The 15575-nt window shown below is 35.9% G+C and overlaps 1 non-coding gene across 1 annotated transcript; it reads right to left on the bottom strand.

Moving 5' to 3' along the window:
* Positions 1–2794: 2794 nt before the first annotated feature.
* On the bottom strand, positions 2795–2906 carry LOC124886945. Its single transcript, XR_007044341.1, has one exon. It is a non-coding gene; the product is annotated as a small nucleolar RNA R71 (small nucleolar RNA).
* Between the last annotated feature and the right edge of the window lie 12669 nt (positions 2907–15575).

The raw sequence follows: 15575 nt of genomic DNA on the forward strand, positions 1-15575 counted from the left end.
ACAGTATAGGTAAGGAACACAAGACTTAATGTGGAAAACTCCTCGCTCAAGGGAGGAAAACCATGGCTTTCCCACACAAGCTCCTAAAAATTTATTTAAAATCAACCTCTTGATTATAGTTTTGAACTTAAATCAAACTATAGGCTCCTCCTGCTTGTAATAACTCTACTATAAGCCTAACTTGACAATTCTGCCAAGACTCCTCAACCCTGGTTAAATCTAACAAGTTTCAAGCTTAGAAAACTCTACCTAAGGCACTCTCAAGACAAACACATTACTCTTATAGTATGAGTAATTAAATTAAAGACTTGAGATGGACTCAATAACTCTCTCTATTTAAGTACACACAAAAGATTAAGAACTTGAGAAATGTTGAATATTGGGTTTTTTCCTCTTTCACTCTTCTACTTTTTGGACTTTTAAAACCTTCTTGATGGATATGCATCCTTTTCCCTTTATGGTTGAGTGATGATTAGGGTTTAAATGCAATTAGACCAAGTGTCCAAAATAGTACAAGCAACACCTATGCTATTTGTTACACAAGAGGACAAAATTGTGCATACGTATGCTAGTTGTATTGTAGCCTTGAACATCCAAGGACCTGGTCATTTATAGTTACCTACTCATAGTCAAAACAAGATACAACACAACCAGCCCAAATCTATCTATAATACCCTATAAAATAAGAATATCAAATAGGTTGGGACATACCTCCAACCATGACGAATAAAATCCAAAAGCACTGAGTTAAATTAAAGAATATGTCCTTCATAAGGATGAAGGCTTACTAGTTCATAACTACTTAATGCACATGATAATTATTGAGTGGTGAGTTTGCTACTTATTTGCACTCATCTTTTGTTTGTATTACCCTATCTTGACTGAATAAATAAGACAAAATCTATGGATAGATACACTAATATCCACTCTTTGCAGGCATTAAGCTGAGTAGACCAAAAGATATGGAATAGAGCTAAAAATTATAAAAAGGGAGTAAGAAAGAGTACAGCTGAAGACCTATACTATATCATCCTTATTTACCATGACCACAGTCCTCTATCTGCGGTCGCAGTCAATCAAAAAGGTCAGAGCAATGCAATCGCAGCATATAACCACGGTCGCTTGGTCGCGGTCACGGATAGCCATGCGTAATCACAGTTAAGAAGAAATATGCCCAGGGGCAGATCTGTAAATGAACTCAGATGCATCCCCAACCATATTTAAGATAAAACCCTTTCCTCTTTAGGATAGCTTAGCTGATAAGATAATATGTAATTCAAGACTTGAAACCCTAATCTTGGGCAAGTGTGTAATTATCTTTAAAGGCTAAATTTCTTAGACTTTTTGTGAAGAATGGATGCATTGGATGATACTTATGGTATATATCTATTTAACTACTTCATGAGTAGCTAAATAATTTAGTCTTGGGATTATGTTGAACTAGGTTGTAATTATGTGCTAGTATTGTTGTGTTTGCATGGATTTTAGTTATTGAGCATGGATTCCACTATTACTTAAGCTTACAGGTTGAAATTTGATGGGTGAAAGCCCCCAAATTCCAAATGGGTTTGATGGGTGAAATATCTAAACTATAGAAACCCTTTGTCATCTTTGAAAGAGGGATAAATATAAATATTAGGTAACCCATAACATCCTCAAAAAAGGGTAATAAGGGGACAAAGCAATAGTGGACAATTGAGCCTATGGTTTACTGCATTTTGTAATCTTAGAAATAAATTTATTAGGAATGTAAACCATGGTAAGAGAATCATCCTTGACATAGGGATGCTTGATTGAGGTCTTGGGTGATTATGAAAATACGTACACATGCTAGATGCTCGAAAGAGCCAAAGGGTGAAATTGTTATGGTTTTTTTGAAAGATTAACCCCAATGAACTTCGACCTAGCCTATTCTTTGGTTAAAAACTAAATTTCATGATGAACCAACACCAACCCACATGCATTACCTCTAGGTAGACATAATCCCAAGATTTCTCCCAAACCATGAATTCTAAGTAAAAGTGTCATTTATCAAATACTTGTTTAAGTGTGTTGCAAAAGGTTTTCAAACAAATCCCCCCATTTCATTTTACATGTCATTTTTGTTAGCATTTCGGGTAATCTCTTAGTAATTTGAGCATTCATAAAATGTGAAGTCTATAATTTCATACCTTCAGATTTGACCCAATTCAAATTAGATTACTTGAAAACGACTGCCTCACTCCTAATTATGGAAGTGAGTTGAGCATTATGAAAATGGCTGCGTTGCTGGGGAGTGAAATATAGTTTTCACTTATGTTGTGTCATTTTTACTTGGGAATATACGAAGTGGTGCAATTTACTTTATTTTTTATTTTTGAATCATTTGTAGGTAATCAAAGTGTAAACGGGGAAATGAGTGATAACGTAAGAAATATGGGCCCCCTCAATGCCCCACTTGATAATGAAGGCCAATTAAATAGGGCAGGAAAACTAAGTGTGATTCGCATTCTACAAACCAATGGGAATGGTGTGTTTTATGTGACTGGTATTTTGCTTCACATATTACAAATGAAAAGGTTATACAGGGGTCAAGCATATGAGGACCCAAATATCCTTTTGAAGAACTTTGTGGAAGTTTGCATACCATTTAACATAGAACATATTACACAAGAATCCATCCCATTTTGACTTTTTCCATTTTCACTAATGGGTGAGGCAGTTTTCTTGCTTCGTTTACTTCCACTTAGCTCAATTAGATCATGGGAATAGCTTACCATGGTGTTTCTTGAAAGATACTTCCCACTATAAAAAAATCTTCAAAAATGGGATGACATTCTGAACTTTTGGCAAATGAATGGAGAACCTTTATTTGAAGCTTGGGAGAGGTTTAATGGAAATTTATCCCAATGCCCAAATCATGAGGTTCCAGAAAAGATGCTTCTCAAAATTTTCTATAGGGATCTTGATCCATTGAACAAAATAATAGATGATAATGCGGCGGGCGGTTCTATAGTGAGATTGCATCATATTGTGGATTTTTGATTAAAAGGAGAAGTATAAAAACAAAATTGGGGTTGGCATACCCAAGACACCGAAGCTTCTAAAAACCCTTTTACTACATCCGTGGTGACTAATGAATAAAGAAAATGAGATACAGAAAAGGAGGAGAACATGGAAAAAATGATGACCCAACTTGAGCTCTTGATGAAGCATGTTATGGGTGCTCCCACGAAAGCGGTAAACACCATAACATCAAAATATTATGAAGATGATGAAGAGGAAAAAAAGTTAGATGAAGAAATCTGGTACTTGGCAAAATACTCAGAGGTGGGAACCAAGGTTTGATGGATCGTGAGTAGGATCGAGATTGGAGATATCATGAACATGACTATGACTGCTATGTCCCTCCTTATGATCGAGCTAAATCCAAGGAATCTAGTGCCATTAACCCCAAAAAGTTCAAAATCAAGGATATGTTGGCAAGGATCTTGAGTAGGTTAGAAGGCATGAACAAGATGGATCGTGAGTTGATGGGTGAATTCTCCCATCTCTCAAAAATGGCGGTGTCTCATTCCTTGTCTATCAAACAATTAGAGACTCAAGTGGGGAAAATATCCATGCAATTAACTACTACACCTAGGGTGGACTTCTGAATTACATAATTACTAACCCAAAGAATGAAGCCCAAGTCCTAGAAATTGTTATGAGGAGTGAAAGAGCTCTTGAGGAACATTTTAGAGGAGATGTGAGTGAGAATATTCCTAAGGCCAAAGAAAAAAAGGTGACACTTCAAAGAAGATAGGTAAACGATGAGAAAGAGGTTAATAAAAGTAATGAGAAGGTGGTTGACATGGAAAGGCCACAAGTGGACAGAAAACCTACCATCCAAGTTTCACCCCCATTCCATCAATATTTGCATAAAAAAGAGGAGAATGACAAATTGATGAAGCTCATGGCAAACTTAGCAATCTATCAATAAACATCCCGTTACTTGAAGTTAACCAAGAGATCTCAGGATATGCTACATTAATGAAAAAGTTGATGTACAAAAAGAAACTTGTTGAAGGTAATACTATAGAGGTCACTAATGGATGTAGCGCTATCATGGATAGTAAGATTGTGGAAAATAAAGATGACACCAGAGCATTCACTATCCCTTGTACAATTGGGATGTATGAATTTGCAAAAGATCTATGTGACCTTAGTGCGAGCATCAACTTAATGCCTTTTTTCATATACTAGAAACTTGGTTTGGATACCTCGACGCCAACCTCTATGCGAATCTAGATGGCACACTTGTCTATAAATAAATCAATGGGTATATTTTTTGACATCCTTCTGAAAGGGGACAAGGTTATTTTCCCAATGGATTTTGTTGTATTGGATTGTGAAATAGAACAAGAGGTACCTATAATCCTTGGTCATCCTTTATTAGCCATCGGGAGATCCATTGTTAATCTAGAGATAGGGGAGATGACATTTAAAGTTCAAGAGAATGAGGTCTCTTTAAAAATTTGAAAACTAAAGAAGCATACCACGGAGCTACAAGTAGTATCTATGGTGGATGTTGAAAATGAGAAGATGAATGAAGAGGAGTTTCAGGACCTACCTTGAAAATAGAGGAAGGAAGACGTCGGGCCACAAATATACCTAAGGCACCTAGGTGGGACGCAACCCACAAATGCCAATAAAGCGGCTTGTATCTTTTTTTGTTATTATGTTTTTGTAAGGTAGATGTCATCTTGTACATATGAATAACCCATACATTTATATCACTATGGAGTGCATCGGATAAGCTAAAGAGGGGAGAAATGTAGCAAATTGAGTAAAATACTCAATAGAGAAAAATAGGGGAGCAAAATTTCTCTCAGTTACAGCAGTCACGATCTCCAACCGTGATAGTAGTTACACGGATGTCCGCAATCACAGTCCCTTGACCGCAGTCATGAACACTTCTATCATTTAATCCCTAGTTGACCTTATTTCCCTTACACTCCCTTTTAAGATTGTACTCTCTAACTTAGGGTAATTTCTAGTCAAGTTTTTGAACTCAAGCATCATCCTTGAACTTCATTGCATCAAAAATCTGGTAGGTGACATGAATCCATGCTTTTACTTGTGAAAATAGGCCATAGAATGCATGATTAATAAGGGACTTAAATTTTCACGAGTACCCAACTTTGTGTGAAATAGGTAGACAATAAGATATGCACACCATATGTTTGATAAAATGCTCTAATGAACTTTCAATACGTATGTTTTCTTTTTAAAGGAGATTCACATATTTGTGAGTATTGTTCAAATGATCTATACATGCTTCCATATTGTAGAACATACCAGCAGCCTAAATTTGGAAAAAATATGTTCATACAGAGCTGACACATAACTAAACGCAGGTGGCATGACTGCAGTCCTAGACCGTGATTGCGGTTACGTGAATTTGGCACTGACTTGAGATCGCGATAACTGAGGACAGCTTTTGGCTAAGCCAAAATTTTTGTATTTCAAAAGTTTTAGTTTAGCACCCCCATGCACCTTGTCTAATGAACTCTAGTGACTAATCTAGCACATTTTACATTATTAAAATGTCATTGAATAATATAATGTGTGCTTAGTGCTTTTAGGACAACCTCACGGATAAGTATGATCAGATTCGATTCATGGCACCTGAGTGCCATACTCTTTACTACAAGAATCTTCCAAGGAAAAAGCTACTCTTGGAGAGAGGAATTTTCTTGGATATTATGCCAAAAAAACTACTAACTCTTCATGACAGGCTTGAGACCATAGGGTGACGATGCTTCACCCCAAATTAATGCATTGCAAATTAGAAATGGGTTTGTGAATTCTATGCAAACATAGGTGAAGTCTCCTTTTCGGACCCACTAAATATGAATGTCAAGATTCAGGGAAATTGGTAAAAGTTGGGGCTAAACAAATCAATGATATTTATGGACTCAAGAAGGTAGATATGGGTAAATTCAAAGTGAAGGGGTGTAAATCAGGGAATCAGTTGGCACAACAGCTAAGCCCCGTAAGGAAAGTATCGTGGACAAAAAATAAAAGCAATATTTCCATAAATGACTTTACCTATGAGGCTCGGATATGATTGCACACCATTTGTAGCCGAGTATCTCCTTGCAACCACATGACAGAAGTCCAAGAGTTGCATGTATTCTAGATAGCATCTCTCTAGATGTTGGTCAGCTTATTGTTAATGAAATAGATCATTTCAAGGTCCAAGGCGGTACGCATCTATTCTTCCCCTTCTTGATTACAGAGCTTTACAAAAGGACATAGGTGGAAGAATATGCTAGTGATATATGGGTGTACCCTAATGCTCCTATTTACCCCTTGAGGAATATAGGTGAGGGCATACCCAACAAAAGTAACAAAAGGAAGATCGACTTAGAAAATTTGACATGCAGTAAGCCTGAGTCTCATAGGTCAACCACCACAGGACCTTTTGAGAATATTGAACTAAATATTACAACTATCAAAGAGCCTGTGTCTAGTTTTCCCCATGGACTAGGAGAGCCTTCCACCATGTATCATTCTTATGTGTCGTGTACTAATTATCAGAAGAACAAAAATTACCAAAAGAATCAAGAATTTATCATTTATAAGCTTGACAACGCCCACTCTTTTTTGGTGGTATCATACTGAGACCTTTAGATTGCATATAAAAAATGGTTGAAAGGAAGAAGTATAGGGATGAATTCTTATCATAATGTGGAAAGGTATGAATGGCCTATGGAAAGTTCTATGGCCTTGAGATCAATTTCCTTCTTCTTGGTTGGACAGTGATGATGAGGCCCTAGCTGAGTAGTTTGATCTTTAGGAAGAGGGTAGTGATGCAGATTTCCCCAGTGATACCAGCCCTTGATGCAGTTTCTTGGAGCACTCTTATCTTTTTTACCCTTGATTGTTTATACAGTGGGGACATTGCTATCTTTTAAGTTGAGGGTGTCTCCTTATTCTTATACATTTAATTTGGCCTGTATTATATACTTTTTTGGATAATTCTCACCTTTATTTTATTTGGGTTTTAATATTCGGGCACCTTAATGGTGCTCCCATTTGCATAGATTAGTTATTTTGTTCGTAGTTTGCTATTTTTAGTAAAGTTTTTGCCTTCCTGATTGCGTTTCTAATCATAGAATGCAAGGGAAGTCTAAGTACATGTGACATTGATAATTTAGGGTTTCATTAAGATCCATTAGTGAAGTCAGAGTAACCAGATGGTGGGTCACCCCTACTATCGACTTCAATGTGAGACGATAGCTTTGATGGTCGCTATGTTTAGAAAATTATGTGTGGTGCAAATGCAGAAGCAAACAACCCCCTCTGTCAAAAATTTTAAAAAATTATTCGAATGCATGGACATAAGAAACTTTGTGATGAAATTTTTTCCCTCTTCCTATGACTTTGAAAGTTGACTTTAGAAAACAATGAATACTCCATATTTGTCTCGAGCGGGTAGAACAATCGAATCCCCTTGATGACATTTGCATGCCATGTGTATGATGTTAATTGTCTCTTTTTCATGTTTACTTGTACTATCTAGAACTTACCCCTTTAGTCTTTTAAAGCTAGTTTCTTACTATGCTTGTTTGGTAAAACGATCATAGGCCATCTTGTGGTTTTGGAAGTCTACTTTAGCCTAAAGAGCCAACAAATAGATAACAGTTACCCCTTGTCACCCTCTTCGAGCCTTTGACTTTTCTTTGGCAAACCATTACAAGTTGTGACCCTTCTATTCATCTACTCTTAAACCCTATCCTCCTTAAACTTGAGAATACAAATTGAAGCTAAAATCCTAAGTTGGGAGTGGTGGAAAGGGAATGATGTATAGTTGGGCTATGAAGCCTTGAGAAGGTTCCTAAAATCTTGAGAAAGTGAAGCTTTTTGGATTTGAATAAAGAAAAGATCCCATAAAGGAAAGAAAGGTTTTATCTATGCACAAAAATAATTAAAGAAGAGAAAAGGAGAAAAGTGGGAGGACCAAGAAAAAGAAAAGAGTGGGCAAAATAGTAGGCATGTAAACTAGTTGAGGTGGATAATTTTGTCATCTTTCGCACAATGAGATACAAAATTATTTTTTTTGAAGTCAACATATGCGTCATTTCTAGAGTAGTAGTTGTTACATGGTTGCTCCTCAAAGTCAATTGAATCTTCCACTTTTCCATTTTATGATGAGGGGAGTTGTTAAATTCCTACTTGCCTATGTGTAAGATGCTTTTAGTCGTAGCAATCTAGTTTGATTCTTCATTATCATTGAGTGATAGAGAGAGGGAATACATATGAAATTGTCTTATAGTGAGTGGTAGTGTTGCTTGAGGATAAGAAAGGTCTTAAGTTAGGGGTGTTGATGAGTGCTGAGTTTACCGCTCATTTGCACTCATTTTTCGTGCACATTGCCCTATTTTGATTGAATAAATGAGACAAAATCTATGGCTAGAAACACTAATATCAACTTTTTGCAGGAATTAAGTTGAAGAGACCAAAAGATGTAGATTGGAGCTAAAAATAATAAAAAGGGAGAAAGAAAGAGTGTAGTAGAAGACCTGGGCTACATTAACCTCGACTACCATGACTGCATACCTTTATTTATGGACATTTTCACTCAAGAAGGTCAGAGTAACACGGAGTGTGGTCGCGGTCACGGAAAGCCATATGTGGTCGTGGTTAAGAAGAAATATACCTAGGGGCAGATCTATAAAAGCACTTGGACGCATCCCAAGCCATATTTAAGCTAAAACCCTTTCCTCTTTTGAATATCTTAGCTCATAAGATATTTTGGAATTCAAGACTTGAAAGCCTAAGCTTAGGAAAGTTTGTAATTAACTTTGAAGGCTAAATTTCTTATACTTTTTGTGAAGAATAAATGTGTTGGATAATCCTTATGTTATATCTCTCCTTACCTTTTTCATGAGTAGCTAAATAATTTAGCCTTGGGATTATATTGAATTAGGGTGTAATTGTGTGTGGGTATTGTTATGTTTCAATGGATTTTCGTTGTTGAGTATGGAATCCACCAGTGATTGAGCTAACGGGTTGGAATTTGATAGGTGAAAGCCCCCAAATCTCCAAATGGGTTTGATGGATAAAACCTCCAAACTCTAGAAACCCTTTGTCATTCTCCATAGAGGGATGAAGTTGAATAGTAGGTAACCCGTAACACCCTCAAAAGAAGGTTATAGGGGGATAAAGCAATGGTGGAGAACTGAGCCTATGGTTTACTAATTTTTGAAATCTTAGAAATAAGTGTATTAGAAGTGTAAACCATGTCAAGAGCATCATCCTAGAAATAGAGATGTTTGATTGAGGTCTTGGGTGATTATGAAAATGCGTACACTTGTTAGGTGCTCGAAAGATCCAACAGGTGAAATCGTTGTGATTTTGTTGAATGATTGACCCTAATGAACTTCGACCTAGCCTATCCTTTGGTTAAAAATTAAATTTCATAATGACCCAACACCAACCCACATCCATTACCTCTAGGTAGACATAATCCCAAGATTTCCCCCAAACCTTGAATTCTTAGTAATAATTTAATTTATTAAGTACTTTCTTAAGTGTGTTACGAAAATCATCCAATTAAATCAACCCATTTCATTTTACGTGTCGGTTTTCTTAGCATTTAGGGTAATCTTTTAGTAATTTGAGCATCCATAAAGTTTATAGTCTATAATTTCACTCCTTGAGATTCAACCCTAATTCAAATTAGGTAACTTGACCTCCTCACCCCTAATTATAGGAGTGAGTTGAGCGTTATCAATAATTTACCTAAGATGGTATAGGGGTAAAAGATGTGTTTTTAGTCCCTAAACATCAAATAATGTAGCATCTGAGGATGACTAGAAGGGTGAGCGTTATCATGTAACTCAGAGGATATGATAACATAATGCTATGTACAAAATCATTCAAAAAACATATGCACATATTCATATGTACATATATATAAGACACCAGGATATGGAACAAGGTTTAAGCATTAGATTTTAAAATAATTAACCTAGATAGTGCAACTCTAACCATCCTAAAAACAACCATGGACTATTTGGTTTTGGTTCCCCCAACGAAAGGGCCAAAGTGCATCTTAACTGCATAAACAAGAGAACTCCAAGGAAAGGAAAGGGAATCCATAACCACACACCAAGACAAGGTACAATATATATTAGGTTTGAACTATGTACACGGTCATGGAAACCCCTACAATGAAACATATATAAAGTTTGAACTATGCACACGGTCATGGAAACCCCTACACAGGATAACATGGTTTCTAGTAACGGTCCCTCCGGGACCTCTAACTTCCATGGTGAGATACACAAACCGCTTTAAACCCAATTAAAACACTTCAAAATTGAACCCATCTATTGAACAAAGGAGTCACTTATCAAGGAATTAAATATTTGGTATCATAACCCCCATACGAGTCCAAAGTTCCAATTTAAAATCAATCCATGGCCTACGAGGTCTTTCAAAATCATTTAAACCATGAATCTTTTATACAATGCAATATTTTAAAAGTGAAGTAATTTTTATATATATGTCTAAAACACCCCTGATTTTAAGCCCTTGACCTTTGAGCTCACTGCATTGGATATGACTCACCCTACGAGTTGTAGAGTGTCTTAATAGGGCAGGTGACCCTGGTCATTAGGTGTCAAGTAAGTTTTATCTAAGACACTATCTTTATTATGACTTTAGGTCACAAGTTATAAAGACTCAATATGAGTCGTAATGATTAAATTATAAGATGTCGAGTGTTCACCTAATTTGGTTCTATTCTGACTAAGACTTGGACCCTACGAGTTATAGGGTCACATGATGATTAAGTTAACTGAGTCATAGGTAAAATAGTAGGTGGGATCCTGGAGATTTTTTTGGTTATGACTTGTGGTGATGAGTCATAAGGTGTGGTTATGAGTCGATCTGTAACTCGTAGCCAAGGGAGGCATTTTTATAGCTTTAAAGTTGAGGGTACTTTGGATATTTCTCACTTTAACCCCTTAGACCCCATGACATAAAATCATCTTTGGGACTTCATGAGCCTACTATTCCCTATTAAATACTCCTCAATACTCTATAAAGTTCTCTATTTAATTTAAAGTTAGGGTTCCAGGAGAGGTAGTCATGTTGGGTTACAAGGGTAGTTTATTTCTCAAATTTATTGGTATTTGAGGCATTTATCTCTACCCCTATACTTGTATTTTATTAATGGAATGATTTGGATAAGGTTCATATGGTTTTGATCTAGGGTTTTAAAACTAAGGGTTGAGAGTTTTGAATATAAATTGTTTAAATTCTTCTTCTATGATATTTATGGAATTGTTTTGCTTAAATTCGATGGTTGGTAAATTATTTGGGTGCATGGGAATGGTGGATGTACTTGGGTAAAATAGAATCCCTAAATTGGTAAATCAGGGAAATAGGGGTAAAATGGAATCCCCAAATTAATTAGTTTCATATGGAAATTGGTAACAACCAAGACCCACTTGCATAATTGCTTGTGAGTTTGCTTATTTTTTTCCATTAGAGTTATTTCATTACTACCTCAAGTCATTTATAACTTGCTGGAACTGATAGTTTGGTTACTGGACAGCCCATTTGGTTTTTAGAACCATTTCCCCGTTTAGAAGGCTTTGCTTGTTCCAAATGGTCACCAAGAAAAACCTTAGTAAAATAATATTTGATGTGACTTCTAACTATGGCAATAGCTCTGGAATATAAATTTTAGGTTGGGAAGACCTTTGGTTTGTGTCCCACTGCACCCAAACTTATTTTAAACTATTGGTCAAAAAGTGAATAAATTGAAAATTAGGGTATGGGGCCCATATTTGGTTGAAACAACCTCAGATAGAAAATCTGACTTTATCAACGCATCCAGAATATTGAATTCAATTGGGTTGCATATCTCATTGCTTATTTAGGACTTTGAATACATCCTAAGGCAATAGTCGAAACTTGGAATAAATTCTAAGTTTTAGCTGTCATCTGGTGCAACAGAGAGTACTGCAATTGCGGAGTGTGTGTCATGATTGCGGCCTACATGTTCATGATGTTACAGACAGAGAACCTGGTAAGGGGTATTTTAATGCTTTTTGGCCAGGAATTGGCCATTTCCCTATTGTCTTGAGTCCCATAAACCCTAATAGAAGTGTATAAACCTCAAATTAAGTCTTGGGTGTTTATTGGGAGCTTGAATAACTTTTATAATCATGATTAACATCAAATCTAAGGTATGAATTCTTCAATTAATGTGTTGAATTCTTGATTATTTGACCCAAATCCTCAATTGGCTTGAGGGCATCATTTTAGCCCAATCAAGATTAATATTCACGTGATTATTGAGGTTTATGACTCCCTAATAGTATTTGAACAATGGGTTGGTCTCGAAAACTCATTTTCCATAAGTGGGACCCACTTAGAGGTATTGGTGTCATATTGGACCCAAAAAATAATGATGCAATATAGGTATTGATATTCTCATAATAATGTATAGATTGTGTTTCTTATAGCTTGGTTCATTGAAAAAGCTTTGATGAAAGAGAAATCAAAGATTGTTGGTTCGTGAGCTGTAATTGGGATATGAGGTAGGTTCGGCTTACTTCTTTGTAGATTGAGCTTTATTATAGGATGACTATGATATCTTGATAAGATTGGGTGAGGTTTTAAGTGTTGAAATGGTAAACATAAATTATTGGGATTAGTTAAACTACTTAGGATATTGAACTCATAAAGTGTGAGACTCAACTTATAGTCTAGATCCTTGGCTAGTAAGACATATTATCTTTTGGATAGCATAAGAATTCTCTAGTTGTTCTAGTTAGATGAGAGTGACCACATTCACTAATCTTAAGAGTAAGTTGAACTAGATATGCATAGTTGTGATATTGGCCTTAGATTCTTTGGATGACTTAAGAGTAATACTTGAGGATAAATTTTCATATAGATCTAATGTGGATAGATAAATCTCTAGAATATGATTTAGATAACTTAGTCTAGTTTTACGTATAAGTTACACTTGAAGAGATAGTTTGGGATATTAGAAGTGGAACTTGATCCACCTTAAGCTTGAACTATGTAGCTTCATAAGTGACCTAGATACTTGTTAAACGCTTAGAATATGCCTTTGGTAATATAATGGCTAACCCTAGTAAATAGTTTGTCCATGAGGTTGGTTTTGGAAATGGTATGCATAATTAGTTGCAAGATTAATGGTTTTCCTTTGATAGCAATGAGTTGTTTAATAGATTGAAACCATGACTACGTCATTACTTTACTCTTTGAATAAATTACAATGTGAGCCTTGGATTATGTTATTACTCATATTATGTTCAAGTATGGTGACAAACTAATGTTTGAGCTCCTCTTGCACTAAAAATATGAATCATGCTAACAATGAGGGGCTCTAGAAGATATAGTTAAGTCTTGTTACTTGAAAATGCTAATGATTATGTAAGCCCAGTTAAGTAGTGAGTGTTTATACCATATAGATATACTTGTTCATGCACCGATTAATATATTATGTTGATAATGAATTCTGAGGTACAATGATATGTCTTTCCTTACTTTTCTTCCATTTTATCCATCATGAGGCTTATATTTATAGTTTTTTTGGATTGCTTATATATGTTATGATGATGTCTGGTAAGTCCAGAAGATATATTAATGTTATGATGACGTCCGGAAAGTTCGAAGCATAGATTGATATTATGATGATGCTCGATAAGTCTGGAGGATATTTTGATGTTATGATGATTCCCGATTAGTCTGAAGGATAGATTGATTTTATGATGATGCCCGGTAAGTACGGAGGATATATTTATGGTATGATGAAGCCCGATAAGTTTAGAGAATATACTAATGTTATATATGGTAAAAATTTGTATATATATTTATGTGAGATTATGCTTTTATTTGATTACATTAGTATGTTCTTTGAATATATAATGTTATTCTTGGGATGCCAGTTAGAATTCTTCAATGCTAATCACTTGTTAAGTGGTGTAGTTCTTGCTAGTGTTGAATAGTAAGTAAAAGTGGTATATGCCAAATAATGAATTAGGACAAGTTGGTAAACGGGTTATGGTATGGCATTTGATGATTCACCTAGTGAGTTTAGATAGTATTGGATAAATGGATTAATTAAGGTATATTGCTTATTAAAGTGAGTTATGTATTAACTAGTTGATTACTAAGTGACTATGTCACTTGATGACTAGAAGTCTAGAGTACTAGTTAATGGGCCTACTTTAGTTTAAATGTGGTAAATAGCAGATGGGGTTGTTATGTGGTTAATGGTGACAATAGGTTAGCATTGGTAGTGATTTGTATATTAATGGTGCTAGATACTAAAAGAGGTTAATAATTATATGTATAAGAACATGATGGAGCTTAGTGTCCTTTCCTAGATAATTTATTGGTGCTATTATGACGATAAGAAATGAGGGTTGCTTAGACGCGCCTATGGGCTAATAGTGAACCTCGATAAGAAAAGTCCTTAAAGTGAAGAAAGTTTATGCAATATCAATTAATCATGGGAATCTACTAGATTCACAACCCTCAATCAGCTATTCACATCAAGCCTCACATAACCCTAGTTATGGGAGCTTAGCCACACATCTGCATCATAGAAAGAGAAGAAGTTATTGTATTATTCATAAATTAATTCAAAATTTACTTACAAAAGTAACAATTGTTGTTCTTCAATCTTCAATGGAGAAAATGATAATGGAATCTAGATCCACAATTCTGGAATGAATCTCAGAGAAAAACTATGTACAATTTGTTTCAAGTATGGAAACCCTAATAAAAGATAAAGGATAAAAAAACTCCCTAATAAAACCTAAAACTGGGTATTTATATGTTTCCCCGTAAAAGAGATTTAAAATTCAAATTTAAAAAGAATGTGTCCAAATTGACAGCCAAAGTGGTGGTCCGTCACAAGGCTGACTATATGAGCCGTCACTGCTAATCCTGGAGAGTTGCGTTCTTGATAACACTGAAGGCCAAAGTGATGGTCCGTCGCAAGACTGGTAGTCCACCATTTGGGCCATTGCTGATGAACCTTGAGAGACATGTTCTGGATAGCTCTGACGGCAAAAGTGGTAGTACATCAGAAGACTGATGGTCCACCATATGGGCTGTCACTGATGATCCAAGAGAGTCAATTTCTTGATATCTCTAACAACCAAAGTGGTGGTCCGTTGAAAGACTGACGGTCCACCATATGAGCCATCGCTGGATGTCTCAAGATACTAGGTTCTGTTTAGCACTGACAGCCAAAGTGGTGGTCCATCGAAAGACTGGTGGCCCAACAATTGTGGCATCGCTGAGTCTTCTAAAATCATGGATTCAGTTAAGGTCTGACGGTTAAGTTGATGATCCATCACAGTACTGGAGTTCCACCATATTGACCGTCAGAAGTGTTTTTCTACAAATTTTTTGAGTCTATTCCTTCAGCTAGATCCTTACCCTGAAACACTAAAACCCAGCATAAATGCAACCTGGGTTGCTTGAAAACATGCAATATTCCCAAGAAAAAGACACACAATGCTCCGTCAAAAGCCGGAACATGAACA

This window comes from Capsicum annuum, chromosome 8 (genome assembly GCF_002878395.1).
Source record: "Capsicum annuum cultivar UCD-10X-F1 chromosome 8, UCD10Xv1.1, whole genome shotgun sequence".
Classification (NCBI taxonomy): domain Eukaryota; kingdom Viridiplantae; phylum Streptophyta; class Magnoliopsida; order Solanales; family Solanaceae; genus Capsicum; species Capsicum annuum.